This window comes from Bombina bombina, chromosome 7 (assembly GCF_027579735.1).
Source record: "Bombina bombina isolate aBomBom1 chromosome 7, aBomBom1.pri, whole genome shotgun sequence".
NCBI classification, from domain to species: Eukaryota; Metazoa; Chordata; class Amphibia; order Anura; family Bombinatoridae; genus Bombina; species Bombina bombina.
This window is the reverse complement of record NC_069505.1, coordinates 1,452,665-1,471,977: the sequence shown is the minus strand read 5'-3', so window position 1 is coordinate 1,471,977 and position 19,313 is coordinate 1,452,665. Positions and strand designations below refer to the sequence as shown.

The following is a 19,313-nucleotide window of genomic DNA, read 5'->3' as shown; positions in this document are numbered from 1 at the left end:
TTATGAGCATTCTGACGTTTTGGTAGCCGTATCCGATATACCCTCACAACGCTCTGAAGTGGGAGCGAGGGATTTGATGTCTGAGGGAGAAGTCTCTGATTCAGGAAGGGTTCCTCCTCAGAGAGATTCAGATACATTGGCTTTTAAATTTAAACTAGAACACCTCCGCGTTTTGCTTAGGGAGGTATTAGCTACTCTGGATGACTGCGACCCTTTGGTGATCCCAGAGAAATTGTGTAAAATGGACAAGTACCTAGAGGTCCCTGTTTACACAGATACGTTTCCGGTCCCTAAGAGGATTGTGGATATTGTTACTAGGGAGTGGGGTAGACCAGGTGTTCCCTTTGCTCCCCCTCCTGTTTTTAAGAAAATGTTCCCCATACACAAGGTTTTCTTCTCCAACCTATTGCCTGCATTATTCCTGTAACTACTGCAGCTGCTTTCTGGTTTGAGGCGCTGGAAGACTCGCTCCAGACGGAGACCTCATATGATGAAATTATGGATAGAATTAAGGCTCTAAAGCTAGCTAATTCTTTTATCACTGACGCCGCTTAGTAGCGGCGAAAAATTCAGATTTCCCCATTTTGGCGCGCAGGGCGCTATGGCTAAAGTCCTGGTCGGCCGATGTGTCGTCTAAATCCAAGCTTTTGAACATTCCTTTCAAAGGTAAGACCCTCTTCGGGCCTGAATTGAAAGAGATTATTTCAGATATCACCGGGGGGAAAAGGCCATGCTCTCCCTCAGGACAAGCCCTTTAAGACAAAGAACAAAGCTAATTTTCGTTCCTTTCGCAATTTCAGGAACCGCCCCGCTTCATCCTCTCCGGCTGCAAAGCAAGAGGGTAACGCTTCACAGCCCAAGGCAACCTGGAAACCTTACCAGGGCTGGAATAAGGGTAAACAGGCCAAAAAGCCTGCAGCTGCCACCAAGACAGCATGAAGGGGTAGCCCCCGATCCGGGACCGGATCTAGTAGGGGGCAGACTCTCTCTCTTCGCTCAGGCCTGAGCAAGAGATGTACACGATCCTTGGGCATTAGAGATTGTAGCCCAGGGATACCTTCTAGAATTCAAGGACTCTCCTCCAAGGGGAAGGTTCCACATTTCTCGTCTGTCTACAGATCAGATAAAGAAGCGTTTTTACGCTGTGTAGAAGATCTACATACAATGGGAGTGATCCACCCAGTTCCAATTGCAGAACAAGGACTGGGGTTTTACTCAAACCTGTTTGTGGTTCCCAAAAAAGAAGGAACTTTCAGACCTATTCTGGATCTCAAAATTCTAAACAAATTCCTCAGAGTCCCATCATTCAAGATGGAGACCATTCGGACAATCTTACCAATGATCCAGGAGGGTCAATATATGATTACCGTGGATCTAAAGGATGTGTATCTGCATATTCCTATCCACAAAGATCATCACCAGTTTCTCAGGTTCGCCTTTCTGGACAAGCATTATCAGTTTGTGGCTCTTCCTTTCGAGTTGTCCACTGCTCCTAGAATTTTCACAAAGTTGCTAGGGTCCCTCCTGGTGGTTCTAAGACCGCGGGGCATAGCAGTGGCGCCTTATTTAGACGACATCTTAATTCAGGCGTTGACTTTCCAAAGAACCAAGTCTCACACGGAGATCGTATTGGCCTTTCTGAGGTCTCACGGGTGGAAGGTGAACGTCAAAAAGAGTTCTCTCCCCCCCCCCAACAAGAGTTCCATTCCTAGGAACCCTGATAGACTCGGTAGAAATGAAAATATTTCTGACGGAGGTCAGAAAGTTAAAACTGTTAACTACTTGCCGAGCTCTTCATTCCATTCCTCGGCCATCTGTAGCTCAGTGCATGGAGACAATCGGACTAATGGTAGCGGCAATGGACATAGTCCCTTTTGCTCGGATACACCTCAGACCACTGCAACTATGCATGCTCAAACAGTGGAATGGGGATTATGCAGATTTGTCTCCTCAAATTCAGTTGGACCAGGAGACCAGAGATTCTCTTCTCTGGTGGTTGTCTCAGGATCACCTGTCTCAGGGAATATGTTTCTGCAGGCCAGAGTGGATCATTGTAACGACCGACGCCAGTCTGTTAGGCTGGGGTGCGGTCTGGGACTCCCTGAAAGCTCAGGGCTTATGGTCTTGGGAAGAAACTCTTCTCCCGATAAACATTCTGGAACTGAGGGCGATATTCAACGCTCTTCAGGCATGGCCTCAACTAGCTGTGGCCAAATTCATCAGATTTCAGTCGGACAACATCACGACTGTAGCTTACGTCAATCATCAGGGGGAACAAAGAGTTCCCTAGCAATGACGGAAGTAACCAAAATAATCAGGTGGGTGGAGGATCACTCCTGCCATCTCTCAGCAATTCACATCCCAGGAGTAGACAACTGGGAGGCGGATTTTCTAAGTCGTCAGACTTTTCACCCGGGGGAGTGGGAACTCCACCCGGAGGCTTTTGCCCAGCTGACTCAGCTTTGGGGCACTCCAGAGTTGGATCTGATGGCGTCCCGTCAGAACACCAAACTTCCTCTCTATGGGTCCAGGTCCCGGGATCCCAAGGCGGTATTGATAGTTGCTCTAGCAGCGCCTTGGTCCTTCAATCTGGCTTATGTATTCCACCGTTTCCTCTCCTCCCGCGTCTGGTTGCCAGAATCAAGCAGGAGAAGGCTTCGGTGATTCTGATAGCGCCTGCGTGGCCACGCAGGACTTGGTATGCAGACCTAGTGGACATTTCATCTGTCCCACCATGGACATTGCCAATGAGGCAGGATCTTCTGATACAGGGTCCGTTCAAGCATCCAAATTTAGTTTCTCTACGTCTGACTGCTTGGAGATTGAACGCTTAATTCTATCAAAGCGTGGGTTCTCTGAGTCAGTTATAGATGCTCTGATTCAGGCTAGAAAGCCTGTCACCAGGAAAATCTACCATAAGATATGGCGGAAATATCTTTGTTGGTGTGAATCCAAGGGTTACTCATGGAGTAAGATTAGGATTCCCAGGATATTGTCCTTTCTCCAAGAAGGATTGGAGAAAGGATTGTCAGCTAGTTCCTTAAAAGGACAAATATCTGCTTTGTCTATCCTGTTACACAAGCGTCTGGCAGAGGTACCAGACGTTCAAGCGTTTGCTCAGGCTTCAAGAATCAAGCCTGTTTATAAACCTGTGGCTCCGCCATGGAGTTTGAATCTAGTTCTTTCAGTTCTTCAAGGGGTTCCGTTTGAACCTTTACATTCCATAGACATTAAGTTGTTATCTTGCAAAGTTTTGTTTTTGATAGCTATCTCTTCTGCTCGAAGAGTTTCAGAATTTTCTGCCTTACAGTGTGATTCACCTTACCTGGTGTTCCACGCAGATAAGGTAGTTTTGCGTACCAAGCCTGGTTTTCTTCCTAAAGTTGTTTCTAACAAGTATATTAACCAGGAAATAGTTGTTCCTTCTCTGTGTCCTAATCCATCTTCGAAGAAGGAACGTCTATTACACAATCTTGATGTAGTTCGTGCTTTAAAGTTCTATTTACAAGCAACTAAGGATTTCAGACAAACATCTTCCTTGTTTGTTATCTATTCTGGTAAGAGGAGAGGTCAGAAAGCAACTGCTACCTCTCTTTCCTTTTGGCTGAAAAGCATCATCCGTTTGGCCTATGAGACTGCTGGCCAGCAGCCTCCTGAAAGAATTACTGCTCATTCTACCAGAGCAGTGGCTTCCACATGGGCTTTCAAAAAGGAGGCTTCTGTTGAACAGATTTGTAGGGCAGCGACTTGGTCTTCACTGCATACGTTTGCCAAATTTTACAAATTCGATACTTTTGCTTCTTCGGAGGCTATTTTTGGGAGAAAGGTTTTGCAAGCAGTGGTGCCTTCCGTTTAAGGTACCTGTCTTGTTCCCTCCCTTCATCCGTGTCCTAAAGCTTTGGTATTGGTATCCCACAAGTAAAGGATGGATCCGTGGACTGGATACACCTTGCAAGAGAAAACAGAATTTATGCTTACCTGATAAATTACTTTCTCTTGCGGTGTATCCAGTCCACGGCCCGCCCTGGCATTTAAGTCAGGTAAAAAATTTTTTGTTTAAACTACAGTCACCACTGCACCCTATGGTTTCTCCTTTTTCTTCCTAACCTTTAGTCGAATGACTGGGGGATGGAGCTAGAGGGGGAGCTATATGGACAGCTCTGCTGTGTGCTCTCTTTGCCACTTCCTGTAGGGAATGAGAATATCTTACAAGTAAAGGATGAATCCGTGGACTGGATACACCGCAAGAGAAAGTAATTTATCAGGTAAGCATAAATTCTGTTTTTTGCATCCACAGGAAAAGGTGAAAATTTGAGGTGCTTCCGATTCTTCATTGATAGGGGTTCTCAGACCCAATGGCCCCTCAGAAAATCTGGAATAGTCCTATATTGTTTTATTCATGTCCAAAAGTATGTTATCCAGTCCAGTCTGGTCCCCCTTCCATATAAAAACACATCATCAATGTATCACCTATACAGCACAAGATTTGCACCAGGCTATGATTGGGGAAACAATCTTCTTCCCATTTGCCCATAAATATATTGGCATAGCTGGGTGCGAATCTTGTGCCCATAGCTGTCCCTCTCATTTGTATTTTGGATTTTTCCTCAAATGAGAATTAGTTCTGATTTAGAATGAACTTGATACTATCTACAATAAACTAATTAACTTATGTCAAGTCTTTATCCAGTCTCAATTTCACAGCCTCTGTTTAGATTTAGCTTCATCTACTATTTGGATCAGCCTGAGCGCAAATTTCTCAGTGGGGTCTATTTTAAGATTTCTATAAGTTTCAGTGTCACCCAGAAGTCTATGCGCTTCCTGTAAGTAGTTTGGTCTGTCCATGACTACCATGGGTGCTACATTTATCAAATTGCTACATGTATCAAATATACTACACTTGCATTATACATGACACATTTATCTCCAATTTTAATACATATGGGTTATTTAGAAGATTCATATTAGGTGAACTACTGCTACCAATTATTATTATTTTATTTTTTTTGAGAATGTTTCTTCTATAAGATACGACGAGTCCACGGATTCATCCTTTACTTGTGGGATATTATCCTCCTGCTAACAGGAAGTGGCAAAGAGCACCACAGCAGAGCTGTCTATATAGCTCATCCCATAGCTCCACCCCCAGTCATTCTCTTTGCCTACTCTAAGTACTAGGAAGGGTAAAGTGAAAGAGGTGATAAAATGATAGTTTTTATTTTCTTCAAGCAAGAGTTTTTTTATTTTAAATGGTACCTGTGTGTACTATTTTCCCTCAGGCAGCAGATGGATGAAGACTTCTGCCTGGAGGCTGATGAACATTTGTAACTAAGATCCAGAGCAGTTCCCACAGAATGGCTGAGGAGTACAAGAAACTTCAGTATGAGGAACGTTTTCATGCTATATAGCAGTGAGGTATGTTCAGTCATTTTTTTCTGGAGAGACTGTGGTATTTCAGAATGGCTGACAGTATCCCCATGAGGGTAAGGGTAAGCAGTAATCCTAAAATATATAGAGGGTTATAACTGAGCTTGCATATATGGGCTAAGGAAAAATGGTTGACACTGTGTTTTGAATGTTTGTGGGCAAACGTTTACATTACTGGGAGTGCTGATAACGTTTTTATAAGGAACGTTTTTCATGTTTATTGAGAGGGTACACATGGCTTATTTTTTGAGGTTTATGAACCCACATGGCTAGTTTAGACCGCTCTGGTGCAGTTCATTTGGGATAAGAGACATCGAGTGAGATGGGCGGGGCCTATTTTTGTGCCTCAGTTGCGCAGTTGTTTTTGTCAGGCAAGCAGCAAGCTCCAACACCGGTGGTCCCTTGTGACTGTATTGGTCCAAATCGAAGCAGCTTTAACCTGGTTTTGCATTTCTACCCTAGCTAAGCGTACAACTATACCTATTGAGGACAGTTGTGCTTTCAAAGATCCTATGGATAAAAAATTAGAGGATCTTCTAAAGAAAATATTTATTCATCAGGGTTTTCTTCTGCAACTTATAGCGTGCATTGTTCCTGTAACTACTGCAGCTGCTTTTTGGTTTGAGGCTCTAGATGAGGCTCTTAAGGTTAAGACCCCATTAGATGAGATTCTGGATAGAATTAGGGCTCTCAAGCTAGCTAATTCTTTCATTACAGATGCCGCTTTTCAACTGGCTAAATTAGCGGCAAAGAATTCAGGTTTTGCCATTTTAGCGTGTAGAGCGTTATGGCTTAAGTCCTGGTCCGCTGATGTGTCATCAAAATCTATGCTTTTAGCTATTCCTTTCAAGGGTAAGTCCCTATTCGGGCCTGAACTGAAAGAGATAATTTCCGACATCACTGGAGGAAAAGGCCATGCCCTTCCTCAGGATAAGACTAATAAGATGAGGACCAAACATAATATTTTTTTTTCCTTTAGAAACTTCAAAGGTGGTCCCCCTACCTCCTCCCCTACCGCAAAGCAGGAGGGGAATTTTGCTCAATCCAAGTCAGTCTGGAGACCTAACCAGACTTGGAATAAAGGTAAACAGACCAAGAAGACTGCTGCTGCTCCCAAGACAGCATGAAGGGGCAGCCCCTGATCCGGGACTGGATCTTGTAGGGGGCAGACTTTCTCTCTTTGCTCAGTCTTGGGCAAGAGACGTTCAGGACTCCTGGGCTTTAGAAATCGTGACCCAGGGGTATCTTCTAGACTTCAAAGATTCTCCTCCAAGGGGGAGATTTCATCTCTCATGGTTGTCTGTAAACCAGACAAAAAGAGAGGCGTTCTTACGCTGTGTAGAAGACCTATATACTATGGGGGTAATCTGCCCAGTTCCAAAAGCAGAACAAGGGCAGGGTTTTTACTCCAATCTGTTTGTGGCTCCCAAAAAAGAGGGAACCTTCAGACCGATTTTAGATCTCAAGATCCTAAACAAATTTCTCAGAGTCCCATCCTTCAAGATGGAGACCATTCGGACTATTTTACCAATGATCCAGGAGGGTCAATATATGACCACCATGGATTTGAATGATGCGTATCTTCACATTCCTATCCACAAAGATCATCACCAGTTCCTCAGGTTCGCCTTCCTGGACAAGCATTACCAGTTTGTGGCTCTTCCCTTCGGGTTGGCCACAGCTCCCAGAATTTTCACAAAAGTGCTAGAGTCCCTTTTGGCGGCTCTAAGGCCGTGGGGCATAGCAGTGGCGCCTTATCTGGACGATATCTTAATTCAGGCGTCAACTTACAAACTAGCCAAATCTCACACGGACATCGTGTTGGCTTTTCTAAGATCTCACGGGTGGAAGATGAACATAAAAAATAGTTCACTTGTTCCTCTAACAAGAGTTCCATTCCTAGGAACTCTGATAGACTCGGTAGACATGAAAATTTTTCTGACGGAGGTCAGAAAATCAAAGATCTTAACCACCTGCCTAGCACTTCATTCCATTCCGCGGCCGTCAATGGCTCAGTGTATGGAGGTAATTGGACTAATGGTAGCGGCAATGGACATAGTTCTGTTTGCGCGCTTGCATCTCAGACAACTGCAACTATGCATGCTCAGACAGTGGAATGGGGATTATGCAGATTTATCTCCTCAGATGAATCTGGATCAAGAGACCAGAGACTCTCTTCTTTGGTGGTTGTCACATGATCATCTGTCCCAGGGAATATGTTTCCGCAGGCCAGAATGGGTCATAGTGACGACGGATGCCAGCCTGTTGGGCTGGGGTGCAGTCTGGAATTCCCTGAAAGCACAGGGTGTGTGGACTCAGGAGGAAGCTCTCCTTCCAAAAAATATTTTAGAACTGAGAGCGATATTCAACGCGCTTCAGGCGTGGCCTCAGCTGGCTTCGGCCAGATTCATAAGATTGCAGTTGGACAATATCACGACTGTAGCATATATCAATCATCAGGGGGGAACAAAGAGTTCTCTAGCGATGACTCACTCTTGCCATCTATCAGCAATCTATATCCCAGGAGTGGAGAACTGGGAAGTGGATTTTCTAAGTCGTCAGATTTTTCATCCAAGGGAGTGGGAGCTCCATCCGGAGGTGTTTGCACAATTGATTCATCAATGGGGCACACCAGAATTGGATCTGATGGCATCTCGTCAGAATGCCAAACTTCCTTGTTACGGGTCCAGATCAAGGGATCCCCAAGCAGTACTAATAGATGCTCTAGCAGTACCTTGGTTGTTCAACCTGGCTTATGTGTTTCCACCATTTCCTCTCCTTCCTCGTCTGATTGCCAGAATCAAACAGGAGAGGGCTTCAGTGATTTTGATAGCACCTGCGTGGCCACGCAGGACTTGGTATGCAGACCTGGTGGAAATGTCATCTCTACCACCGTGGACACTGCAGCTGAGACAGGATCTTGTCATTCAAGGTCCGTTCCAGCATCCAAATCTATTTTCTCTGCGGCTGACTGCCTGGAAATTGAACGCTTGATTTTATCTAAGCGAGGATTCTCTGAGTCGGTCATAGATACCTTGATTCAGGCTCGAAAGCCTGTCACTAGGAAAATTTACCATAAGATATGGCGTAAATATCTTTATTGGTGTGAATCCACAGGCTACTCATGGAGTAAGATCAGGATTCCTAGGATTTTGTCCTTTCTCCAAGAAGGATTGGAGAAAGGGTTATCAGCTAGTATCTTAAATGGACAGATTTCTGCTTTGTCAATTTTACTGCACAAGCGTCTGGCAGATGTTCCAGACGTTCAGTCGTTTTGTCAGGCTTTGGTTAGAATTAAGCCTGTGTTTAAACCTGTTGCTCCGCCATGGAGTTTGAGTTTAGTTCTTAAAGTTCTTCAAGGGGTTCCGTTTGAACCTATGCATTCCATAGATATTAAGCTTCTATCTTGGAAAGTTCTGTTTTTAGTTGCTATCTCTTCGGCTCGAAGAGTTTCTGAACTATCTGCATTTCAATGCGACTCGCCTTATCTTGTTTTCCATTCTGATAAGGTGGTTGTGCGTACCAAACCTAGATTCCTTCCTAAGGTTGTTACTAGTAAGAATATTAATCAGGAAATTGTTGTTCCTTCCCTGTGTCCTAATCCTTCCTCTAAGAAGGAGCGTATGTTGCACAACTTGGACGTGGTTCGGGCTTTGAAGTTTTACTTGCAAGTGACCAAAGATTTCCGTCAAACATCTTCTCTGTTTGTTGTCTATTCTGGAAGACGTAGAGGTCAAAAAGCTACGGCTACCTCTCTTTCTTTTTGGCTGAAAAGCATCATCTGTTTGGCATACGAGACTGCTGGACAGCAGCCTCCTGAAAGAATTACAGCTCACTCTACTAGAGCGGTGGCTTCCACATGGGCTTTTAAAAATGATGCTTCTGTTGAACAGATTTGTAAGGCTCCGATTTGGTCTTCACTTCATACCTTTTCCAAATTTTACAAATTTGATACTTTTGCTTCTTCGGAGGCTATTTTTGGGAGAAAAGTTCTTCAAGCAGTGGTGCCTTCTGTTTAGGCATCTGTCTTGTCCCTCCCGTTCATCTGTGTCCTGTAGCTTTGGTATTGTATCCCACAAGTAAAGGATGAATATGTGGACTCGTCGTATCTTATAGAAGAAAAGTAAATTTATGCTTACCTGATAAATTGATTTATTCTATGATACGATGAGTCCACGGCCCGCCCTGTCAATTTAAGACAGATTATATTTTTTTGTTTAAAAACTTCAGTCACCTCTGCACCTTTTAGTTTCTCCTTTTTCTTCCTGTACCTTCGGTCGAATGACTGGGGGGTGGAGTCAAGGGAGGAGCTATATAGACAGCTCTGCTGTGGTGCTCTTTGCCACTTCCTGTTAGCAGGAGGATAATATCCCACAAGTAAAGGATGAATCCGTGGACTCGTTGTATCATAGAAGAAATCAATTTGTCAGGTAAGCATAAATTTACTTTTTGAAACTGTTTTATATGTGCTACAATTTATTATGCATAAGATGTACTGTCTATATTCCCCTCAATTAAATCTGCTTCTTTGTGTCGATTAAATTAAACACAAATAAGGACACTAGAAAGCAATATTGCGTATAAAGAATGTACAAATGTATCATATTCTATAAGATAAAGGAGCGATAAAACAGGAACTATTGCACATGAGGATCTATTTCAATTCCACATTAAGTGAGGATCATTAAAGGCCATCCAATCAGAAAACAGGTAGACCTTTTTTAAAGCTTGGAGTGATTATGTTGTACATGTCTTGGTAAAGTCCTATATGGGCGAAACGCGTTGACCAGGACTGCTATCACTCCAAGCACATTGGTTTTCTAAACAGGCTGATTATTTGGGATCAAATTGACAAACTTTGTCTTCCAAGTTATTTAACATTGCCACTCTAGCTAAATACCCTGTGAAGTTCGGTGGACCAAACAGAGGGATATACTTACACATCTACCACCACTAAATATCCTCATTAGGATTTTTCTTCATAAATGGAAAGAGTCCACAGCTGCATTTATTACTTTTAGGAAATAAGAACCTGGCCACCAGGAGGAGGCAAAGACACCCCAGCCAAAGGCTTAAATACTCCTCCCACTTCCCTCATCCCCCAGTCATTCTTTGCCTTTCATCCCAGGAGGTTGGCAGAGAAGTGTCAGAAGTTTGTTGTTGTCTCTTATGGAGGGAAGTACTCTTCAACATAGGACGGGAGTTTTAAGTAATCCTGTCAGTCTCTCAGTGAGGGCTTGGATGAAAGTTAGAGTCCGGAGATGCAGGAAGAGTCTTTCTGAGAAACCATCCCGAATCATATTAACAGCTCCTCAATCGGCGTTGTCAAACTTCGCTTTGCTGCCTGCTTTCTTCTCTCAAGTCTATGGCAGAGGCAAGGCTACTATCCATCACACTTGAAGGGCCGTGTTCCTGTTACAGTGTAGATTCCGGTAAGATTGTTCATTTTACTTCTTCATGAATGTACTGTAACTGATTTGTTCCTGCAAACTCACAGAACATAACGGCCTGTTGAAGTGACGCAACATTACGGTTGGGCGCAATTTTGTTAGACTGTACGGTTCACCTTCTAGTCTCCCATTTCCACATTCTTGACTGTGTGGCGACGGAAACATAGGAGGTGGTAAGTGCCTCAGCCATTGTGGGTGTCAGGTGCCGTTTAAATTATTTTATATATAGTCCATTTTTTGGGTATCCTTGATCCAGTTATGGAGAATACTGATGTTGAGTTTGGTCAACTTTCTGATTCAGATTCTTCGTCCTGTGAAGAATGTGAATTGGCCCCATTGACTCATGTCATTTAGTTATGTTCTAACTTGTTCCTCGGGCTCGGGGATTCAAGAGACTGCTGAGCCATCAGCCTCGGGGGGCCCTGTCCTCCGGGAGGTGAGTTCCCTACCGCTCCCTACTGCTGCACATGCTCCCCCCGGAGGTTGTGGCACGTTTTTACATACTTTTGGCGCTTGCACGTCTGTAAAGTCCAGATGTTTATTTGCGATTGTGCTTGTGTCCAATTGCCCCAGGTCTCTCGGCCTCTGGACGGCATGTACAGTTCCCTGCGGGTGTAACTGTTCCTGAGTGTTGTGCCTTTCGTTACAGGCGGTTTCTCGGCTTAGTGTTTTATTCAGACACGTTTTTGAGCTAATTGGGGACTCTATCCTTCTTGGGTATGGGACTCATCAGTCTCCCCCTTCGAATGACTCACCTCGTTAGACATGGGGGATGAAGTAATCTCCTTTAAGTCTTGTTTTCGAGATCTTTCCCAGTTTTGTTGGAAGAAAAGGGTTTCCGTTAGGCTGGTCCTATGGACCTTCTGTTCTTCTTGAGCGTTAACCTTTGAGTTGCCCGTTATTTTATTTAATCCGGTTAGGATACATTTTTATTTTTGTTTCATTCTATGTTTCCTGCGGGAACTTAAAAATAGCTGGGATATGCTTCTATGGAAGTTGTTCGGGACACCTTAGTCACATTTTTGTCTGTTTTCTCCTCTCTGAGGATTTAGCCAGCTTGGCAGTTATGACCCTGGTTGCAGGCTGTTCCTGATTGGGTTCAGATCTTCTGTCTCATGGCTTAGTCAGACACGTTGCGCCCATTATGCCTTGCTGGTCAGACGGGGGTGCCGAATGCTCTTAGCTTTATTTTATATTTATTTTACAAGTTTCAGCTAAGCATTCTCAAGAGGACTTGCGGGTCTGTGCGGCTCTCGGGATTGTCTCAGTCCTAAATAGCCGTCTCTTTGGTGACTGGGTCAGTGAATTTGGCTGTGTCACTCTCTGTTGCTTCTAATGCCCTCGGAACCTAGAGTATTCCTTCCCACGTGGTGGGAAAATTAGAGGGTTTAGCGCCTCTTCTCCGCCGGTCGGGGTGGTGTTGCTTTAGGGAATTGTCCTTTTCGGACTTGTTCCTTTAGTGGTTCTTTCCTTAATTGAGACCTCTTGGATTTTGTCTGTTTCTCCTTGTGGATGGGTCACCTTTGGGGGACTTAAATTCCCTTTGGGAGTTGGTTGTTCCTTTTTCGGGACATTAGACAGTGAGGTCTTTTTGGGCTCCGGTTAGGGGTCCTTTCCCGGTGTTGGGAATGCTCTGCATCTCCTTCTTGGGATAGAAGAGGTCCTAGTGGTTTTCTACTCATATGGTTCCGGTATTGCCATCCAGGTGGCGTCCAAACCCATGTTTTACTGTCCTTTGACTTTGAATCTGAGGTGATGTGGAGGCTTGCTGTTGCTGTTCGGTTGACTTGTCCTCACTGTTCCCCTTGTGTATGGAGCTTGTGGCTAGTTGGACAGCTAGCTCAGCATACTAATGCTCTGAGGCTACTCTGTACTGTAGCAAACTGAGGGTTGCTTGTTTTATTCCTCGGCGAGGTCTACTCAACCTTCCTCCTTTCGAGTTTGATAAAATGAGCAGCGCCTTCTGTCCCTTAAGGGGGGATTAGCCACACTTTTCAAGCACAATGATGTTAATGTTGCTTGAACGCCTGTTAGCTTTAGTGTCCTTTTATGGCCTTGGCTCTTTGGAGTGTTGGGCTCCTGCAAGGGGTGGTCTCTTCCCTTTTGGTCGGGACGTGCAAGAGCTTCTTGCTTTTGTTATCCGGGTTATTCTGGATTTTTCCCTGGGAGGTCTGTTTATTTCCCTGGGAGATGAGGGATTTCTGTTCCTGGAAGATTTTCATCTAAACATTTGTGGGGCCCGGGCTTCTGTCCTGATCTGCCGGTTGTCAAGGATTTTCCTCTGCATTTTCTCTTTGTGGATCCCGTTGTGGGATGTTACCCGACCTATGATCCTAGGACTAGCCTGGTGGTTCCAGTTTCCGGGGTGCTTGGGCTTAGCCCTTGTTTTACAACTTGGCCAGATTTACTAAGAGCCGGGGCTCCTTGGGGCTTGTCTTGTGCGGACGATACTGTTCCCTTGAGACAGCCAACTAATGTGACCTGATGGTGGGCTTTCCTGCCTAGCAAATGGAAGATTTGCGGTTGCTCAGCTGTCTTTTTTGCGCCTGGCATGTGTGCTAGCACAATGGTGTTTTAAGGTGTTCTTTCCGTGCTCGTCAGTGACGTGGCCTTGTGTCCTCTCGGTTCTTCCTACGACTTCCTGTTTTATGGGCAGGTGTTTATCAACGTTCTCCTTTTCAGGGGGCTCGTTGTCCTCCTTACGGAGGTGTGGTTCCTTTTTTATGGGCCTCTCCTGTGTTCGGAAGGTTGGCACAGATGTTTTATCTGTTTCGGGGATTGGGCTGCTCTTTGAGTTGTTACTTTCCATCTGGGGAGCTGTTGGCTCCGCATTGAGACTTAGTCGGGTATCTTTGCTATATCTCTTTGGGTCTAACGCCTGCTCGATTGTCTTTAGGTTGAAGTGGCTGTGTCCATTCTTCCGCCCTTTTGGGGGCCAGTCTTGGGGTTCCTTTCTGTTCCCTTGATTTCAGATCTGCGTTGCTTGGGCTGGTCCGGCTAGGTGTTGGATCTGAGATCTGTTGTTTATCCTCAGGTCTTAGGGGTGCCAGTGGACCTTTTTGTTAAAGGTTCTGTGCCTCTTCCCCTTTGAGATCTGTGACTAGGTCTGGTGGTCTGGATTGCCTGGAGTGTGTCCTCTGCCTTGGAGGTTGGGTAATTGCTAGTTTGTTCAGCTGCTTTTTTTTCTTACGGAGAGTGTTTTCTCCGTGTCTTCCTATGGATGGCAGCGTGTTAATGGACTCAGATGTTTATCTTCTGAGTTTGCTACTTGTAATTTTTATGTTTGCTCAGTCTCTAAGTTCTGACTTTTTGAAGATTTTTTCTTCAGCTGTCTTTTCGGTGCTGTTCCATGATATTTGGGAGATGTTTCTTCTCCTTGGGAATGCCCGTTGCTTCTTGTGGGTTGGGCGTCGTCTCCCCTTGTTCTCGGAATCCATTTGGGTCTCTGTGGACTTAGCCTTCTTTTGAAGGGGGCTTTTCCTTTATTGGATTTTGCTGTACCTTTTGGGTGTTCCTTTGGTTCACCCTTGTCCTCTCCCTTTTGGGGATTTTGGTACTGTACTAGTAAGGGTTGTGGGGGGACCGACTGCTGGGCGACGGTTCTCCTGGAGGAGTGTTGGCTCAGTGAGTCTGCTTTGCGGTCTCTAGTTAGGCCTTTGGACTATCTGCGGGTCAGTGTCCTTGGGGCCTTTTCCTTCTAGTTTCATTGCTCGGCTCCGATCAAGGGGCGTTTGGTTGGGTTGTGGTTTTTTCAGGCCTGGTGCCCTCAGAATGGGCTGCCTATTGTACCCTCCCGTTTTTGCATTCAGTGTCCTCTATAGCTTGGGTATTGTTTTCCCAAAAGTAATGAATGCAGCTGTGGACCCTTTCCATTTATGAAGAAAAACTTAAATTATGCTTACTTGATTACTTGATCATTTTCTTTTCTTCAGATAGAAACCGTATTGGTTCTGTGGGTGTCTCTTATTTTTAATTCTTCTGGCACCTTTTCACCCTGGTATTTCTTCTACTGTTCCTTGTTCCCCGGCAGAATGACTGGGGGATGAGGGAAGTGGGAGGAGTATTTAAACCTTTGGCTGGGTTGTCTCTGTCTCCTCCTGGTGGCCAGGTTCTTATTTCCCAAAAGTAATGAATGCAGCTGTGGACTCTTTCCATCTGAAGAAAAGAAAATGATCAGGTAAGCATAATTTAAGTTTTTCCGGATAACATTGCTATTAGCAAATACAACTACAGAGACACAGAAGCTGTCCCATTTGCGGAGGATGCAACCTTTGCCCTCTGATGACGAGGAAGTGAGTCACGTGACCCCGCTACTCTCAATACTCACAGAACATGATACGCTGGATGAGTGTGTCGAACATTCGATATTACAGAGGCCTGCACGAACTCTTCACTTAAGGATACCAAGGTAAATACTTCTCCCTTTTAGGTGTAGATATCCCTCTGGACGCGGCCTAGACCGCCGAGGGGACGATATATATATCTACTAACAACTATCGTACAAGTGTGAGGACACACTATTAAAGGTATACCCACTGACTTTGTATAAGAGCGTTATAGGCTCCATCACACCACCGCTTAGATAACGATACAAATCCTAAGTCCACAGACTGTGAAATACAGTTTATATTCAGTTGGAGACTACGCACTGGGAGACGTCCCAGAGTATTTGTATTTTTATTTGTTTTGAGTTTTTAGTGTGTTTACAATTCCCTACTTGATTAATTAAATTATCATTGTTTTTTATATATATTGTGTCCTTTAATCCTAGCTTTCATTTAGCGCTGTCTTATTCTTTGTTTTATGTATCATATCTAGTTTAACCTGAGCTACAGCTGGGTCGCTCCCGTCTCTTTTTCCTATGATGGGTTCACGCCGTGTATATATCTACACATAAATGAGTGGCCCAAAGGATTTTAACCCTTTCAAATTACCAGTTACTTATTCAGAAAAAGGTAAAATATATGAAGTGGTAAAGATGGCACCAGATTGATTGCCTTAAAAAGCATTGGGTCAGGCTGAAAATATGTCTATTCTATGAAGGGGTTCACACCCTCTATATAACCACACAGATATTAGTGGCCTAAAGGATTTTAACCCTTTTAAAATACCAATTACTTATTTAGAAAAGGTAAAATATACGAAGTGGCAAGGATGGCACCAGATTAAAGCGTTGGGCCGGGCTGTGAAGATGTCTTTCCTATGAAAGGGCTAAGGATTTGTATATATCCACACAGAAATGGGAGACCCAAAGGATTTTAACTCTTTTTAAATACCAAATACTCATTTAGAAAAGGTAAAATATATGAAGTGGCAAGGTTGGCACCAGAATAAAGGGTTGGGCCAGGCTGAGAACATGTCTATCCTATAATTGGGCTCAGGATTTTTATATATCCACTCAGAAATGAGAGACTAAAAAGGAGTTTAAACCTTTTAAAATATTTTATTTATTCAAAACATAATCATAATTGTGCCATGTTTATTGCAAAATAAGATGATTTTTTATACAATGTAAGTTTTAGGTTTTTGTAAAGTGTATTTTATTTAAAATAAAAAAAACTAGATATTTTGTTTATAAAGCGTTATTTTGTTTATAAAGCGTCATTTTGTTTATAAAGCGTCATTTTGTTTATAAAGCGTTATTTTGTTTATAAAGCGTTATTTTGTTTATAAAGCGTCATTTTGTTTATAAAGCGATATTTTGTTTATAAAGCGTCATTTTGTTTATAAAGCGTCATTTTGTTTATAAAGCGTTATTTTGTTTATAAAGCGTCATTTTGTTTATAAAGCGTTATTTTGTTTATAAAGCGTCATTTTGTTTATAAAGCGTCATTTTGTTTATAAAGCGTTATTTTGTTTATAAAGCGTTATTTTGTTTATAAAGCGTCATTTTGTTTATAAAGCGTCATTTTGTTTATAAAGCGTTATTTTGTTTATAAAGCGTTATTTTGTTTATAAAGCGTTATTTTGTTTATAAAGAGTTATTTTGTTTATAAAGCGTTATTTTGTTTATAAAGCGTCATTTTGTTTATAAAGCGTTATTTTGTTTATAAAGCGTCATTTTGTTTATAAAGCGTTATTTTGTTTATAAAGCGTCATTTTGTTTATAAAGCGTTATTTTGTTTATAAAGCGTTATTTTGTTTATAAAGCGTCATTTTGTTTATAAAGCGTTATTTTGTTTATAAAGCGTCATTTTGTTTATAAAGCGTTATTTTGTTTATAAAGCGTTATTTTGTTTATAAAGCGTCATTTTGTTTATAAAGCGTCATTTTGTTTATAAAGCGTCATTTTGTTTATAAAGCGATATTTTGTTTATAAAGCGTCATTTTGTTTATAAAGCGTTATTTTGTTTATAAAGCGTCATTTTGTTTATAAATCGTTATTTTGTTTATAAAGCGATATTTTGTTTATAAAGCGATATTTTGTTTATAAAGCGTCATTTTGTTTATAAAGCGTTATTTTGTTTATAAAGCGTCATTTTGTTTATAAATCGTTATTTTGTTTATAAAGCGATATTTTGTTTATAAAGCGTCATTTTGTTTATAAAGCGTCATTTTGTTTATAAAGCGTTATTTTGTTTATAAAGCGTTATTTTGTTTATAAAGCGATATTTTGTTTATAAAGCGTCATTTTGTTTATAAAGCGATATTTTGTTTATAAAGCGTTATTTTGTTTATAAAGCGTCATTTTGTTTGTAAAGCGTCATTTTGTTTATAAAGCGTCATTTTGTTTATAAAGCGTCATTTTGTTTATAAAGCGTTATTTTGTTTATAAAGCGTCATTTTGTTTATAAAGCGTCATTTTGTTTATAAAGCGTTATTTTGTTTATAAAGCGTTATTTTGTTTATAAAGCGTTATTTTGTTTATAAAGCGTCATTTTGTTTATAAAGTGTTATTTTGTTTATAAAGCGATATTTTGTTTATAAAGCGTCATTTTGTTTATAAAGCGTTATTTTGTTTATAAAGCGTCATTTTGTTTATAAAGCGTCATTTTGTTTATAAAGCGTTATTTTGTTTATAAAGCGTCATTTTGTTTATAAAGTGTTATTTTGTTTATAAAGCGATATTTTGTTTATAAAGCGTCATTTTGTTTATAAAGCGATATTTTGTTTGTAAAGCGTCATTTTGTTTATAAAGCGTTATTTTGCAAATTGCAATCAGTCGCAGAATAAGAAGCCAACTTCAGCCTTGTACATTTTGCAGCTTTCTTGTGTTCATTCACAGTGGTTACCTTATAAATAACAATCGGCATAAACCACTATGAGTGAACATTAAAGGGACATTAAACCCCAAAAAATATTTCATGATTCAGACAGAGAATAAAATGTCCTTCTAAATACAGGGAGAGTCCACAGCTGCATTCATTACTTGTGGGAATACAGAACCTGGCCATCAGAAAGATGCTAAGAGCACCCCAGCCAAAGGCTTAAATACTCCTCCCACTTCCCTCATCCCCCAGTCATTCTTTGCCTTTCATCACAGGAGGATGGCAGATAAGGGTCGGAAGATTCTGAGTAGTCTCTTATGGGGGGTAGTACCCTTTGTATGGAACTGGAGTTTTAAGTAGTCCTGTCAGCCTCTCAGTGAGAGCATGGGTGAAAGTTAGAGTCCGGAGATGCAGGGAGAGTCTTTCTGCGAAGCCATCCAGACTCAGATTAACAGCTCCTTAAGCAATCAGCGTTGGCGAGTTTTGCTGCCTGCTTGCCTTCACTCAAGTTCATGTCAGAGGCGCTGCTACAATCTGTCAAGCTTGAAGGACGGTGTCGCTGTTCCATGGCATAGACTCCGGTAAGATTGTTTCATTATTTTACACACATGTTAACGATAGAAGACAGGGTCACAGTGGGACTCCTTTATCTTTATGGAATCCAGGGTCAATATCTCCTGAGGGGTGTTATTGAACAGTGGGGATTTTTTAATCATATTTGTTATTTTGACTGCTTATGTGTAAGAACGTGTGGGCTCTTTGACTGATACGGAACGTACAGGTTACTTTCTTTTTGAGAGAGAGAGGTTGAGGGAAAGGATGGGGTTGGATAAATAATAATTAAGGGGTTAAATATCACAGCTTATAATGGCTACCCCTTTAATTCTAGAGATAAGGCAGTGGTATACACAGGTATGTATAGGTAATGCAACAGAATTTGCAGAACAGAAAGCAAAGACTGCCTACCGCTAAATGGTTATTAAGTCAAGCCCATTAAAGTATGGAATCAAATAAGTAGTAAAATTTGTCTCAACGACAACATTCAAACTCGAACAACTTTATTGGCGACAAAATGTAAGTCCAGCTGGACTCGTACACACGCACGCACACACTCTCAAGTTAAAAATAGCAAAGCTCACAGACACTAATGGTAATGATTTACCAAATATCGAAAATATTATTGTCAAATATTGTAGGCAATCCAAATATTTAAATACATTGCCCCTAA

The 19,313-nt window shown here is 42.2% G+C and overlaps 1 protein-coding gene across 1 annotated transcript in view; it reads left to right on the top strand.

Moving 5' to 3' along the window:
- Positions 1 to 19,313, top strand: part of LOC128635700 (low-density lipoprotein receptor-related protein 5) — a 1,026,620-nt gene that overhangs the window by 687,798 nt on the left and 319,509 nt on the right. The window lies entirely within an intron of this gene.